The sequence below is a fragment of the Protopterus annectens genome, chromosome 5.part0, assembly GCF_019279795.1.
Source record: "Protopterus annectens isolate FY-2018-M chromosome 5.part0, PAN1.0, whole genome shotgun sequence".
NCBI classification, from domain to species: domain Eukaryota; kingdom Metazoa; phylum Chordata; order Ceratodontiformes; family Protopteridae; genus Protopterus; species Protopterus annectens.
In genome coordinates this window covers 555,694,453-555,709,042 of record NC_056735.1, presented here as the reverse complement: position 1 = coordinate 555,709,042, position 14,590 = coordinate 555,694,453, and positions in this window count along the sequence as shown.

Genomic DNA, 14,590 nt, shown 5'->3' with positions numbered 1-14,590 from the left:
GAATTAATTAAGAATTGTATGCACAAGACTACTCCTCTGTTCAACCAGCTATTAACTCCTGGAAGTTAGCATCTTTATGGCAGTGTAATAACACGCATTTTTAAAACTAGAGTGCTCTGAGGACTCCCCTACCACTCAGGTATAATGCCAGTTTTCATTATATTCTCCAAAATTCTTACTGTTCTGTTCACTTGTCCATCATTTTGTAGCTAATGCAGACTTAATGTGGTATCTGTAAATTCCCATGTTGAAGCAAATACTGAAATATATAATTTGCAAACTGCAGACCATTATCTGACACAACTTCATCTAGAATACTTTTCTTTTATGTTCCTATACAGCTTCATCATTTCTGGCTTCATCTTTAACCCCATCTAACACTGGGTCTACCAGCCTCTCCCACTGCCCCCAAACTGTGTCATTTCAGTGTTTGGACTGGCATGTAACCTAAGGACATCTTGTGTGGGTCATGCTATTGTCTGCTTCCACTTTTTTCATTTATGACCTACACCTTAGTATCCCTCCTTCCCTACATTCACCTGTTACATCTGATAAATATGCCACTTTATGTACTTTACCTACCAGCGAGGAATTCCTAGTGAGTGCCCCACCCCAGGAGCCCTCTCTGCCAGCACCTCAGATGTGCTAACTGCTAATTGAACCTTGGTCACTTGGGTCATAGCCACAGTGCTGGCTTCTGGAATATTATGTTGAGGAAATACTTTCAAGGCTATTAATCATCACAGAGCCAGTTATATCTTTTAGATGTAATCCTTCCATATATTCGGAATTTTAATCCATGTGCATTACATAATAGTGAGCACTGAAATGAAACAGATTATTACCTACTTTGCTCCATGTTTATCATGGAGTTTCATGGGAAGTCATTCCCTCTATAGTATTTTGATTGTAGAAGGTAGCATAGATATTACAGCCCCTAAAACTGTTTACAAAATGCTCTGACATAGTAGGAAAAAGGAGCAGGTCACTTACTCTTTCCTTACATTTAACCATAAGTCATATGACTAATGACTCTTACAAAGAATAAACTCATCAGACTAGAACTAATTTCTTTAACCCTTTCAACACCAGTCCTTGCACATTAGTAAATCTCTGCATAGATAGCACTGCTGAATACTTTTATGAAGTTAAAAGATGTTTTGGCCAGCTATTCATAGCAATTTACTTCAGAAATTTGCACCCTCCTCATTGAAATGTGACCATCTAGTTCATAATTCTTTGCTAATTTATCGAGAGATACAGAAAGGTAACATGGTTCAACATTTCTTTTTCTACCTGTCATATTTCATTTGTGCTTAATTCATAGGATCATACAATCATATGAGGTTATTAGGATATCGACTCGGAAGTCATCTCAAGACTAGCTCTTTCATCCAAAAGTAATACCATTGATACTCTAGTAAATACCCAGGATTCTATTTATTAATGGCTGCCCATGTTCAGGAGCATTGTGGGCACTATCCCCAGTAAGAATTTATGGTGCCCCATCCACTCATCCAGGTTCCTTTTGAACAGTGTCACAGAGGTGCTCTGCTTCACATGAATTGGCAGGCTATTCCAAAGATATGTCAGTAGCTGGGAGACAAATCTGTCCCTCCAGTATGTCCTATTCAAGTTGCAGGTCATATTTAGGTCCCTGGAATGGGTAGCTCTAGTCCAGTTTGACTTATAGATGTGCAGAAAATTCATTAGGTTTTGGTCAGAGATTGCTCTGTAAGTCAGGCATAAGTCTCCTCTAAGAAGTCTATGCGATACTGCGTATAGTGACAAGGACTTTAGTCAGTCTGTATAAGGCACATGCTGGAGGCCCTTGATCTTCTTAGTTGGAAACCTCTGAGGTCTCTCTAACTGCTGCAAGTGCTTTGCACGATATATGCCGAAAAGGGTGTCCTACTCAATTATGGGCTTCATTCATGATGAGAAAAGAGGGGATTATTATCTCCTTTGCTCTAGAGGTGATGGCTTTGCTAATCAATGTGCTACATAGAAAGCCTTCCTTAATACAGTAGATGCATAGTGATCAAAGTTAAGGTTGCAGTCTACTTTTGATCCCATATCTCTTACCACTTCTTAGGTACATAGGGTATTGTTGTTAATTTGACAGTATGAAGGGACATTGTTTTTACAGAAGTGAATGATGATACATTACTTTGGATTCAGTTTGAGACCGTGACTGACACCAGTTGTTCTGCGTAAGACCCTCCTGGTATATTGACATCATTTGGGGATTCAATAATTGCACCCAGTTTGCAGTCGTCCACAAACTTGGTCAGCCACAGTCCCTTAGTTTTAGCCTGAACTTCTGAGAAGTATATACCAAACAGTAGGATGCCCATCACTGACCCTTGTGGCACCCAGCTGGTGATATGTCTGCTGGTTGATGTAGAATTACCCACTTTGATGGTGTGTGACTGATTTGTGAGCCAGTTGTCAACCCGTCTTACAACAAAGGAATTTACATTCAGTTTGCTAAGTTTTTCAGCAAAGCCTGAGTGTAGGATTATGTCAAAGGCTTTTGCCAAGTCGAGGTATGCTGTGTACACAGATTTGCCATTGTCGATGGACCTGGTCAAATTTTCAAAGAAATCCACCAGGTTTAACAGGCAGGATCTGCCCTTGACAAAGCTGGATTGGGTCAGATCCAGGGTTTGCAGGTTACCTGTGTCTTTATTTATGCAGCTGATAATGATATGTTCCATGGCTTTACAGATGAGGCTGGTAAGACGTACGGGTCTATAATTCCCTGGGTCTGTTGCTAAGCCACCTTTATGGATGGGAATGACTGTTGCTGTTCTCCATTCCACAAGAACAAATCCAGTGGTTAGGCCATGATTGAAAAGGGTACTTAATGGTGATGCTAGTTCATGTTTTAGTTTGTTTAAAAGACAGCCTGGGATGCTGTCTGGTCCCACAGAGGCTATGTTTTTTGCTTTAGACAAGGCTTTAATGACCTGCTCTTCATATATGTAGGGTGGCAGAGAGCTGGGGGTCAAGGTTTGTGATAAGTTTGGAGGGGATAAGGGAATGAAATTATCACCACATCTGTCTGCTAGCAGGTTTGCTATCTCTGCGGGATCAGTGTGTGTGATGCTGTCAGTCACTACTTTGGCACATGCTTGGGTCCTACCTTTTAAGCTATGTGCATAGCTGTGAAAGGCCTTATGATTATCCTTGGCTGCAATTGCTAAGTTTTTCCTCAAAGTTACCCTTAGAGGATTTGACATGTTGTCTTATTTGCCTGTTGAGGCCGAGGAGGGTGCTTTTCCATTGTTGTGGTCTCACCTTAGTTTTCGTACACAGTGACTTTTTAAAGTCTGTTATAAAGTTTGTTGATGCTGGATGCCCACCAGGGTGGCTTTTTTTACTTGGGACTCTGGCTTTGATTATCTCTGGAACAGCCAAGTTTATACACTTATACAAGTGATTGTACAGGGCTGTAGTGCAAGCTTTGGTGTAGTTACCATTTCCAGCTGTGGATGGAGCTTGGAATGCATTTATACATTTCCCTACAAGGGTGTAGTTTGCTTTGGTGAAGTTTTTTAGTCTGACTTCACCCTTTGTGAGCTCTGGTGTCAGTGTCAGTTCAACTTGTGGTCAGATTTAATTAACGAGGGTCCGATAGCTGCTGTGGTGCATCTGTTTGTCATGTTAGTGAGGACCAGATCTGGCATGTTTGTTTCTCTTGTTGGGGTTTGAACAATTTTTCCAGGGCATTTGAGTTAACAAAGTCAAGGAACTTTTGCCTTACTGAGTTAGGACTAGAGCAGATTTTCCCAATTGATGGTGGGATAATTGAAATCCCCCATGACCAGAGTGTTTGGCAATATTTGGATTTACTCCAGTTTGGTCAAGTAGGCCTCATGCATATCATGATCCATGGAGGGGATCTATAACTAGCTATGACTTGAATACGGGTCTCACCCACAGTACCCTGAACATGGAGTAACTGCGTGCAGTTGTCCAGTCTAACTAGTTGGGAGATGGATTTAGCTCTAATATAGATAGAAATACCACCTCTTTTGGTTCTCACACATTCATTTTGCATTCTGAAGGTATAGAAGATATTGTAGCTTTGCAAGGCCAGGGTACTCTCTGAGGCCTTGAACCTGGTATCTGTGACTGCATAGACATCTACATCCTCCAGTGATAGAAGTGTTTCCAGGGTATATAGTTTTTGGTTTAAGCTCCTTGCGTTTAGCAACATAACACTTATTTTGTTATGGTTGGTAATTTTCACATTGGCAATTTTGTTTTGAGACTTTGCCTAAAAAAGTTATTATGTGGGAGGCAAGAGCCTTGGCCAGCAGCTGAAAGAATAGTGGTGCCAGGTACAATCTGTCACTGGCAAAGCAGGGAGGTTTGTTGACCATATCAAGGCTGACAGAAACTGGATCCCCAATGAATGACACCGAAAACTAAGCCAGTTATTGAAACTGATAATTTTTGTTTATAGTGTGGCATCAATCTATGTGAGGGTAATATGCTGCTCAAGGCTAGGGGCATACCTGCCTAGGACACATACTTTCAGAGCTCAATCATGTTCCTTTTTATATAGTCCAGTGAGGTATATCTCAGGTCATTCACTCCAACATGAGCTATGACAGAGTCATAATGATACCTGAGTGCATGCGTGATCTGATAAATCCTGCCACCAGAGAGGCAGTTGACTGTGACTTTCTTCTAATCTAACCTGGTGAGAGGGACATCCGGAGTCTCCAATGACAAGAAAATTTGTTTGAGTGTTATGTCTTAAGGGCTTGATAGGTGCAACACTTGTGTTGCTATGTGTCTTGGGTGCTGTGGGAACTGTTAGTTGTAGCAGTCTTTTGTTTTGGAGATCTCTGATGTTTGTATTTTGAGAGAACCTCTGTGTATGTTGATTTATGTGTTGGATGTGTACTATGTGTTGACAGCCTCTTTATGTTACTGTTTTGAGCATGAGAGAGCAGGGATTCAAGATTCCTGGTGTCGATACATCTCATACTCTGTTTTAGAGTGAGTTATTAGTAGAGGGTTGTTAGTGTACATGAGGTACTTGCTACACTACCACAGGAGACCCAAGTCAACAAGGCTGGCAGGAGAAACAAGGGTAGTCCAACTGCCCATAATGTTAGGTTTGAAGAAGTCAGGACTGATCTAGGAGGTGCTCTGTAGATGGATATTTATGACAGGGTTTTTGGCTAGTGGTTTAATGGTTTACTATTACAAGGTCGAACAGCACTCCTTCGACTGTACTATAGTCGACAACGGAAGGTCGTAAATGTCGAATGTCAAAGTCAAAAAATCAATCTAGGAACGGTGTTAACATGGGTTGAGGTAGGTGTTCGTATTATTCTGAACTACAAACATCTCCCCTACCTCGACCCATGTTGAAACCCATTCCTAGATTGTTTTTTTGAGTTCGAGATTATCAGTTTCGACCTTCCGTTGTCGACTATACTACAGTCGAAGGAGTGCCGTTCGACCTTGTAATAGTAAACCGGTTTAATAGGTCACAGCTCGCTAGCAATACTTAGAATGGAGATGTACTAAAGATGATGACTATATTAATGTATTATAGCTGTATCTAAGAGGAAAAATTGTCTAAGTTATCTGTCCAAGTATGGAGCACAATTGCACAGCAGTGTGCAGTGTTGCCCAACACAAAAACAAGCAAAAACTTGCTCAAATTCAGGGCTTAAATACCAGAAGTTAAATGCTTAAAAAAAATAAAAAAACTCAAAAGAACCAGTGAGGGCACCCCAGCCTTGCAAGGCTACAATGCCTTCCATACCATCTGAACTCAAAATGAACATGAGAAAACCAAAGGAGGCAGTGTTTCTATCTATATTAGAGATAAATTCACTTCCCGACTAGTTAGACTGGAATTCAGCCATGGAAAGGAGTCTACACAGAAACAATGTTAGGGGCTGCTGTTGCTTTAATTCATATATATGTGCATTAGGCTGAAGTCTATGGTGCTGCTGCTAATAGGCCATGGCCAAGAAGGAGAACAGTTTTCAGACCCCGTTTAACTTATCACAGTCTGCATGATGTAGAAATTGTAGAGTGCTACAGGGTGGAAAGAGACACACTAAAGTAACTCTGCAACTTCTGTTGTCCTTAACTCAAAGCCAGGCAAACCGATGTGAACCCATTCCAGTGAGGACAAAAGTATGTACAGCATTTAGAATGTTAGCTACAGGAACCTTTCAGAGACCAGCAGCACACATGCTGGGGGTGTGACAGGCATCAGCATCCAGGATCCTCTATTAATTCTTGAATGCTATGCTCCAACATGCCAATGACCACATGTATTTTCCCGGTACCCCTGAGGACAGGGCCACAGATATGCAGGAGTTCTATCCTGTAGCACACTACCCTTAAGTACTAGGTGCCATAGATTGTGCACATATAGAAATTAAGGCACCACCAAGGGAACAGGGAAGACTTGACATAAATAGGGAGGGTTTCCACTCTATTAACTGCCAAGTCATGTGTAGCGCCAATGGGAATCATCTTGAACATGAGTGCTGGCAACCCAAGCAGTTACCACAACTCACATATCTGGCAGATCTCCCAACTGTATCAGATGTTCACTAGAGGGATATCCCACAGGGTCATTTACTGGGGATGCAGGTTATGCACTGGAACCATGGCTGATGACGCCCACCAGAAATACGCACACACTTACTGCAGAACACCATAATGAGGCATGCGCTCAAATAAGAAATATTCTAGAGCATGTGTTTGGGCTGCTGAAGTCACAGTTCTGGTGCATAGATACATCTGGAGGAACCTTGCAGGACAATCCATGTACATTTCCTGAAATTTTAACCATCTCTGTCATGCTACACAACATCATCTTGAGAAAGCAGCTTCAACAGGATCAACAAGGGGAAGGGGCAGACATCCCACCATCAATGGCAAGTTCACCACGGGCACACACAGTTGAAGAGTCAGAGGGGTCACCAGCACCTGCTGTGGATGTAAGCATGCTCAATATGCCCTCACATTAGCTAAGAGGCAAAGTATAGCACACTCACTCACCAGCTAGTGGGCTAAAACCTTTACCTATGCATAAAGATATAGTAACATTGACGACAGGCAACACTTACAACCTTTATCTACCCATGTAATGCTTGTGTACTGCTAGCATCAGACAGAGTCGGCCCTGAACTAAAACTGTTACAACTGCTGGATTTACAAGCTAAGTCTTGAACCTGGAGAGTATTGTGTAATAATATGAATGAATGGCATATCCTTGCATGTTGTTACTTGGTAATTTAAGCAAGTAAAATATGGGTGATTTGTACAGAAATGACTTTAATATGTGACAGCAGAGACTGATGTGACTACATGTGTCCTCTATCAAGTAGTAGGCCTCAGGCATCAAAGATTCACACAGTCATACATCTCAAAAGAACTGAGGGTCACAAGATGTCCCTCAGTTTAGCATAAGACATTTGGACTGGAAAATCATTAAAAAGAAAAGTTAGAAATTAAGGAGACACAATTCAGTTTCAGACTTCACAACCCTCACAAGATCATCAACAATACAGATGGACAAAACTTTTGATTCTGTCAACAGTGTATCTTTCTAAGACCAAAATATGTCAAAGGTACAATTAGCAAAGCAACAGCACAAATGCTGATATACTAAACACTAAGTCAGCTATGCACCCTGAGCATCAAACACAAACGTTATGTATCCCTGAATCCAAAATATAGAAAACAAGGATTTGGCACAGTTATCAACACGTGCACAAGGTGCTGTGAGGCTGGATAGGGGTCCGGAAGCCTAGGCTGACACTAAAGGTTAGTGAAGGTGTGTGTGTGTGTGTGTGTGTGTGTGTGTGTGTGTGTGTGTGTGTGTGTGTGTGTGTGTGTGTGTGTATATGAGAAAGAGAAGCAGGCAGACATTTGGATAAAGTGACAAATGACCAGTGAGACAAAATAAACTTTAATCTTCATGGTTGAAACATGTAACTGATGTGTGTGTCAGTTTGGCTACTCCAGGTAAAACAGATGTGTGAGTGTCTGCATGAATACAGCCAAGCTCTGTGCTAGCTGTACATCTTGGTATGTAGGACAGGTGTGAGACATGCATGGTAGATGTGGCAGTTCATTGCCGTCCTACCCGAACATGAGAACTGGTTCTGCCAGGAGATGTACTGCCACGTCCATGCTCACAGTCAGATGTACTGCTGCTGCCTGAATGTGACGGATGTCTGGTGGATGAGGTCCACTCATGAGGATGCCCAGGAACACAACCCCATAGCCTGCCACGTCTGGGTGTGGACACCTCAGCCACTGATGGAGCAGTGGAAGTACTGCCACTATGGGAGTGTGATTTTAGTATGGTCACATCAGCTATCAGCAAATGATGTGGCTGACCTATGCCCATGAGGATACCATCCCCTCCTAGCAGACATTCCATCACAGACACCACCTATTTTAATGTGTCATCCATCCAATCTATTGAATCAGCAACAGAGTAGAGGCAGTTACGCATGTCAGCCCATGCCACATCTACAACCCTAAGCACTTGTAGGAACATGCCTGCACCTCCATGATGGCCTTCAACATATGTTGAATAGCACAGGAAGGCACACCTGGATCAGGTTGAGGATTGACAACAGGCCTCCTCTGAGCACTCCTGGCAACTCTCCTGCATGGCACCTCACCCACACTTTGGCTACAGCCAGAGTCAACAGGCACTGAAGCCACAGTAGCCACACTTCATTGATGGAGTGCCTCAACCTCCACCTGCCCAGTATCTGAGGTTTCATTGGAATGGGTTGGCATAGGTCTACTGGCTGTGTCCAACAGAATTGCAATGGATGGCTGAATGTCAACCTCAGTATCAGATTCAACCTCTGCATCCCTGACCATGCCTCTGTTTGGCCACCATCATCATCAGAGTCTGCTGATACTCTGACAGTATGTTGTAAGATTCCTAAACTTCCACTATCAGGATAACCTGTGATAATAAGCAACAGACACAGGAAAGAAATGAATAGCTACACTACTATAGTCAAATGTATGCTAACAAACTATCAGCGGTTTCACTACTACAGACAGTACAGCAATTCACAAAAGACTCCTGATGCCCACATCACACATATGGATAAATAAACAACCATGTACAGTTGATGTTATGCTTCCCATGGATGATGGTCCTGGAAAAAGTTAAGCTGAAGATAAGGAAAACATCATCACAATTAAGAGTAACACAGGGTTAAAATATTTTACTTTTTATATTTCCATTAACAATACTTTTAAGAAGAACTTGGATGAAAAGTCCAACCTAAGCCCATGTGTAATCAATAAGAATGTGCTCTTAGCTGTAGCAATCTACAATCCCCCCCAAACAAATTTATTGTTAAACAAAACTTACATATTGCTGTCAGTATATTATTAAACAAGAATATTTAACTATTGAGAAACATAAACCTACCTGGAAGCTCCTCCTGGGAAATACGTTTTCTCCCTGAAACTGTAGCACCGATGTCAAGGACATGCTTTTCTGTACTTTCCTGGGAGCTGTCTGGATCCCTGACAGTGGACAGGAACTCTTCATTTTCGGGTCCTTATTAAATTGCCGAACATTTCAAAGTTTGAATGTCATATGGTCGACACTATATGATCGAACTTTGAAAAATTTGAAGGTGAAAGGCAACAGCTCCATACCCGCAGAATGGGAAAATTTCCCTTTTCTGCACTGAAGTGTGATCTCGGAGTTGGTATATTTAAGTAGGGGAGAGTAGGAGGTGCAGGGCGGCTTGCCCCTGCTCAGAGGATTAAGGTAAGTTTTTTTTAACTTTTTTATTATATATTCGAGGTTTCAAGTTTCGCTCATATCTTGTCAAACATATGAGGTTCGACATTTTGAAATTTCGAATATATAATATAGACCCACATTTTCTGGTAGTGGTGGCTCTGTAGCAGCCCCCCTGGCAACCATCTGATCATGGGCCACTGCAGCTGCTCTCCTTCATGGAGATGAGATCATGTCAGTGGCCCTATGGTGCAGCTGATCATATGTCCTGCTATGGCTACCTACTGCATTCACATCAGCAGTTCTCTGCTGCCAAGTTTGCATTCTGCCTGACATATTTCCACATCCCTCCTCAAGCAGAAAGGCACCATATCACCTGAAAGCTCCACAATGACCAGATTCTCAGGGCCACTGAAGGGTGGTTTCCGGGAATTGGGATACCTGGGTGCCTTAGCCCTAGGTGACCTAAAACACAACAGAAAGATAATACACATAAGTATCACATAACTAAAAGTCTTGTTTCTGGACAACACATAAAATGTAGCATTTCACTATTACCCTATGAAGAAACATTAAACAGTCAAGCTAACCCACCTGAGAAAGATAAAACAGTCAAGATATTAAAACATGAAAAAGGAATTGTGTGGTTATAACATATTACATTCACAAACAAAACAAGGTTGGATGTTAAACAATGAGAGTAACAACAATAGCAACATATCCTTGTTTGTGCCAAAACAGAAAAGTAACTTTACTCTTCCACCCCCAAAAGAACAGGCAACTAAGACATTTTTCTAACAAACTATAAATTAAATTCTGAAATATCTATCAAATGAACTGTTGTGAAACATGTCTATTGATTTAACACAGAACATTCCATTTTAAGCTATTACCAATCATGTGTACCTTGTGGCCAGAACTCCCCTAGAGGTGTGTATGGTCCATTATAAAAAGCTATCACCCCGTGTCATTGAGAATATAGAACATTTATCATTTCACAGAAATAACAATAGACTATATACAGAAAAAAACAGTTGTAACATTAGCAGTTATGAAGACAGTTTAATAAGGCTGTGCATCTGAGAAAATGAAATGCCTTGACAAACATGTCCATGTCATCAGTACACTTCTAAAAAACGCATGCAGATAAAAGTAGCATTTGCTAAAGCAAATATATATATATATATATATATATATATATATATATATATATATATATATATTAACAGATTTTCTTAATGACATTTCAGCATATGCAGTATATAGCTGAAAAATGCAATCATACCTCCTCAAGGTCAGTAGTCTTCTGTTCATATATATCCCAAAGTAATATCCTTTTCTGTGTTGTCCACATAAACAAGTCTCCTCACCTTCAGGTTCCCTAACTACACTATTCCCATTTAATGGTGTAGATTAAAGGCTGTGCGCACTGTGAAGATGCAAATGAGGTATGAACTCATGAGAACTGCTGATTCCCAATTACTTGTCTCTGTGTATCTGTGTATCAGATGTAAACATAATTCAGGCAGTCCCTTAGTGTGTGTTGCTAATGGATTGAAACTGTAAAGGATTACTGGTAGGGAGAAGGAAAACACAACAGTAATTCAGACTGCCCTACATCCAGTGGGGAGTCAGCCAAGTTAGACTTACAAAGTGTAAAAGTAACTGTATCAAGGTTTTAAATTTAACTAAGCATTACATATTTCTCTGATTCTGTTCATTAACATCCAAACTCCCATTAATTTCTTGCCAACTGCATATTATTGCCATCTAATATCCTTGAACATTTTAAAGACAAGGATACAAAATGCCTTACAGAGTGCATGTCTCAGATTACTGGTGAGATAAGACAAGAATGAGCAACAAACACAGAGATAAGACAGAGCTGAATTTTTGCAAGCAATAGTCATAAATGGTTGTGTGATCACTCAGTGCACTAAATTTGAAAGTAATACTTGTAGAACCAACTGTCATATGTCTTCTTAGTACTGTGGATGATTGTTGCAGTTGGCTATATACATAATTATTTCAGTTCCCTGCTACAAAGCCGTTTGTGTGGCAAAGAGGGATAAGTCACCCTTACTCTGATCTGAAGGTTCAATGGAGTGAGGGTTCATATCCAATCCTGTGTAAAAACATTTCATGTATACCAACAAAAATTTTGTAGTGTTTATTTCATAAATTGCTTTTCTTTATTTCAACTATTTTTCCCATTTTATTTATTTTTTATGACAATGTTTGCACGGTGAGCAGCTTAGTGCAAGCAAGGGTAACAGAGAAACAGAATGAATGGCAGGTCTAGCTGTGCTTATCTTCTTTGTGTGACACATAGCAGAGAGTGTGTGGACAATGTAAATGTCAAAAAGGATACATTGTTGCAATTTTTGCTTTCCGTCATGCAATGCTGCTAAGCAACATTGGGCTGTGGTTAGTAAGCCTCCCTAATACCTGCAGCCATTAAAAACTTCTAGACAGCCAATAACTGAAAATGGATACATTCTATTAATTCTGTTGGGCACTGCACAAACTCACTATGCAATTTTGCAAGGCAGTTAACACACAACACTTAATAATGAATAGGCAATTATGCAACTATCATTTAGCTATTCCTGTGGGAGCAGATGCAAGTGTAAGGTGTAATACAGATGGTCCTGGGTTCAAGTACAGGAATTGCAACATATTTTTACTGATGTGACAGTCCAGTTTATAACGGTGAGCAGAAAGATATATAAGTGTTAGCTCAACATTCTGGTTTCAACATGTTTAAGTGTAGGATTGCCATACACATGGTCCTGAGATCTAATACAGGACATTCCAGACATTTTTGCTGTTGTTCCATTTCAAGTTATATTCAGCCCTACTTATTATACTTCAGATAGTGTAGCTTACATGAATTATATGTATGAGGCATAAGACACCCTTATTGTGTTTTCAAATGTATGACTCAGGGTATACTGTCTGCTATACTTCTGTAAGTATAATTCTGAGATTTGGACTTGGATGGCCTTCAAACTTAAATAAGACACATACACAAATTAATCTATATATAAGAATGTTTTCAAGTCATACACATACTGGGTTAACACCTCGAATTGTCAGCTGTATTTATGAATGATTCAAGACTGTGTCTGAGCAGCACTTTGTCTGTGGCAAAGATGGGAAATCGCCACTGTGGAAGAACATGTTTAATCCCTTAAGCATAGGCTTGAATCCCACACTTTAAAAATCAATTTTATCAGTCTATAAAGCCAAAAGAAAAGTGTGTCAGGTCATGAAATGTATGCCCTCAATGCATGTCTGCAAAGTTAACTCACCTAACAGTTACCTTCCAGTTTTAAAAAAATATTTCCAACCTAGAGCAACAAACATCCCATAAACTAATGGCAAGTGGCAGATTAAACTTCCAGTTTCAAAAACTGCTTTCCTCCCTGCTTTGCACTGTTGCTCTCTGCTTAACATCACACAAACACAGTTGCCATCATTTCACAGGTTTGCACACTTCCAGTAAATGTAATAACAGGAATTTGTGGAAAATCATTAGCTGCCATATTCTACATTTGCTTTAGTGAGGAAGGTGCCCAGTGTTGTGTGCAGAGGTGGGGAGTTCAAGAGTGCAAGATATTTATATTTATATTTATGTATTGCAATTAGACAATACTGCATTTCCTTCATAATAGTAGATAAATTAAGTTCTATACAAGTGGCATAAATGCCCTGCTGTTAACTGTAATCAGTGTACATGGCCCAAGCATATGTGCAATATATAGGTTCATAGGTTCATACTAGGCTATCTGCCCAAGGGCATTTATAAGCCTAGTCCATAGTTATGTAGCTTTCGCCACCCCTTTAGTTTGAATAAAACTATGCCTATTATTTTGCTGTGCCTCTGTCAAGCAGTGACACTGAAGTAATCCCTGGGGTATATCTGCGATCTCCCATCCATTGGTCAAGATTCCTCTTGAACAAGGCCAGCGAGGTGCTCTGCCTCACATGTACCGGGATTTTGTTCCACAGCATAGGGAGTCTCTGGGTGATGAATCTGTCCCTCCAGCATGTTCTATTAATAACCGTGTCAAGGTTTAAGTCTCCTGCCCTTGTGGTTCTGAGGGATCTAGATTTTTTGAGGTGAAACATATTCATCAAATCTAGGTTTGACATGGCCTTATATGTCAGGCACAGGTCACCTCTGAGCAAGCGGTATGAGACTGAATAGAGCTGGAGTTCTTTCAGTCGGGCAGCATAAGACATATTTTGAGACCCTTTATCCTTTTGGTGAGGAACTTTTGGGGCCTTTCCAGCTGCTGCAGGTGTCAGGTCAGATACATTCTGAATGGGGCATTGTACTCAATCATAGGTCTAATGAGTGATGAGTACAGGGGGACGATGACCTCCCTTGATCTAGATGTGAATCCCTTCATGATCAGGTGGGCAATGTAGAAGGTTTTCCTAACTACTTTAGCAACATGAGTGTCAAACGAAAGGCTACTGTCAACCTGGGTCCCCAGATCCCTGATGACTTCTTCTGTGCTCAGTGGATTGCCACCTATATGGTAGCTAGGGGTAACCTTGTTTTTCCCGAAGGGTATGACTATGCATTTCTTGGCATTTAACTTTAGGCCATGGCTCTGGCACCAGTTATCCATTTCTGTGAGGCCCTTCTGAAGGATATCTGTGTCAGATGTGTTTTCGACTATGGCACCCAGTTTGCAGTCATCTGCAAACTTTGTCAGCCATAACCCTCCTGTGTTTGCTTGTACTTCAGAAAAGTAGATGCCGAACAAGAGTGGACCCAGGACTGAGCCCTGTGGG